This window comes from Octopus bimaculoides, chromosome 5 (assembly GCF_001194135.2).
Source record: "Octopus bimaculoides isolate UCB-OBI-ISO-001 chromosome 5, ASM119413v2, whole genome shotgun sequence".
Lineage (NCBI taxonomy): Eukaryota > Metazoa > Mollusca > Cephalopoda > Octopoda > Octopodidae > Octopus > Octopus bimaculoides.
This window is the reverse complement of record NC_068985.1, coordinates 44,484,634-44,487,285: the sequence shown is the minus strand read 5'-3', so window position 1 is coordinate 44,487,285 and position 2,652 is coordinate 44,484,634.

Below are 2,652 nucleotides of genomic sequence, written 5' to 3'. Positions count from 1 at the left end.
TATATATATATATATATGCATGTATGTATGTATATATATAGTATACGGGTGTAGTTTATTTGTTGTTAGAATTAAAGCTGGCTGAGGGAATCACTTCAGAGCAGGTTAGAAAGTTGGAAATAAAGAAGGAAAACAAAAAGAAAGGAAAAAGTTTATATTGAAATAAAAAGTACACTCTGTATGTATGTGTAGATAGATAGATAGATAGATAGATAGATAGATAGATAGATAGATAGATAGATAGATAGATAGATAGATAGATAGATACCTGTGTGCTAAATACCTTGGGACCAAAATTTACGATTTAATCAAATTGTTTCCGCAATGGCAATTAGGATCAGCTCCATGTGAGTAGGGGAGATAATTTCCAGATCCAAAAGTTCTCTAAAACAGACATGCCATTACGAAAAGAAACAGAATTATTGTCTAGATATTGTATACATGCCTTCATCAGCATGTATACAATCATTATCTGGATATAAAAGAACAGTCGTGGAAACGTGTTTCGTGCTCAACTGCCTTCATCAGCACAGCAATTACTCGACCTTATCTCCAGTAGTTAAAGGATTTAGGTTTATGCAAAACAGGGTAGGAAACCAATTTTAAAAGCAAAACTTCCATGTATACAATCACTGTTAACATTAAATTTTATTTCGATTCCACAAACAGGAATTGATATTGCAATTCAGAGCGCGTTTAATGTAACAACTACACAAATCTATTTAACAGACGCGTACATACACTCATACACACACAACATACACTCATACACACACATACATACGACGAGTTTTCACGTAGAGTTTCCGTCAACTAAATTCACTCACACGACTTTCATTGGCCCTAGGCTATGGTATAACACTATTACCCAAAGTGTTGCACAACCAAGGATGTTAGAGATAGAAACAGAAAGAGAACCGTCAACGGATGCTGCAATAGTATGATCTGATGGTAAGCTATTGATTCATGAGATGAAGCAGATGGAGCCCATATAAGAGCGGTTTTGATAGATTTGCAGACGAGACATGGTCGTTTGACTGATGCTGAGGGTGACAACACTGCTTTCACCAAATTTCAGCGAGACAAGATCCTACTGGTGGATGATATATGAATGTAGGTCACCAGTGAATCTGAATTTACGGAATCCACACTGATGGTCGTTAAAGTGAGAGTGAAGAGAAAGTAATTCAAAGTCATGGAAAGTGTCGTTGTTAATGGCTGCTTTCATTATCTTAGAGATATTGGAAGTGAGTATGTTATCGGAATAGTTGGTATTGTCAGAGGAGTTTCTTTTCTTGGAAATGACGTGTTTCCAAACGTGTATCCAAATATCAAGGCAAATAGTAGCAGCAAGGGTGGTATTGAAAAGCCTGGTGAGTTTAAGAGTGGAGACAGTGGTGCAATATTTGAGGATAACGGAAGGGACATTATCACGGCAGGTAACCTTGTTGGTTTGAAGGAACCAAATGTACTTTCCCACTCGGTATTAATGTACGCATAACAAGTGAGCTTTGTAGACCTGGAGGAGTGGAAGGAAACAAATTCGGAGAAGATTTGCCAAATATATGCAATTGTAAAATTTGTTGAAAGGCTTTCTCTACGAGGTACAGCTTACAGTGCAATCGTTTTGGCGATCTGCAGAGTCGGTGGATATTCTTTGAACAAGGACTACAAAGATCGATTACACTTTGTGTTGTGGCGAGAGTCATTGACACCCTCTGGAGGAATGAACTAACCGAACTCTTATAAAGAGTAGTGGTCGGTAATAGTCCGAGACAGCGTTTTGGTAATCTCGCGAAGTACGTCATGTGAGTACATTTATTAAACCTCCGCTGCATAATTTATATATACCAACCTGTGGCAAGATATAAAACTTTGAGAGGCGTAATAGCTTGAGGGCTGTGCGATGCACAAAGTCATTTTTTTTTTTTTGTGGTCTTGATAACTGTCTTTCAGGAAATCCATTGTTGGGTAAACAACATCTATTTTTTGGTAAGTGTCTAAGTTTCTCCAGACGTAAGCCGTACTTTCTGCTTGAACAGCTATGGCGCAACTATGAGTGAGCCACTTTTAAGATTGAAATATTGCGCTTTTGCTGTATGTAGGAGGTGAAGGAAGAATAGTTTCGATCACCTACGTAGCTGTATATGATGTGTCAGAAGTGAAGTAAGCATGCTGTCAGCGATAATTAGTACAAAAGTGGCTGAACTTCGAACAGCTGGCTGACTTGAGAGTAATGGGTGGTGAGAGGTGTATGAATGCGTGTTGTGTAGTTGCGATGAGACAGTGATCAGAAGACCCTATAGGTGCGGTGACAGTTTCAGTTTGGTAGGGATTAGATTTGAAGATGAAAACGAGATTAAGAATATTTAAGGTATCTATGTATCGATCCGAGATATGAGTAGGGCATGAGACAAGTTGATCCAGAGTGTGGAGGAATGAGAAGGCTCGGTATCCACACTGACGATATTAGCGCTGGGTGGATGAAAGATCTAGTGTATCTGTCTGTGTGGTGTATGTCTGAATATGTAAGTCGGGGATGTGTAGAAGGTAATGTGCTTTAGTGTACATATCTACGTCTATACAGTATACATGTGCATGTGTATCTCTGATGGTGTGTGTGTGTGTGTGTGTGTGTGTGTGTGTGTGTGT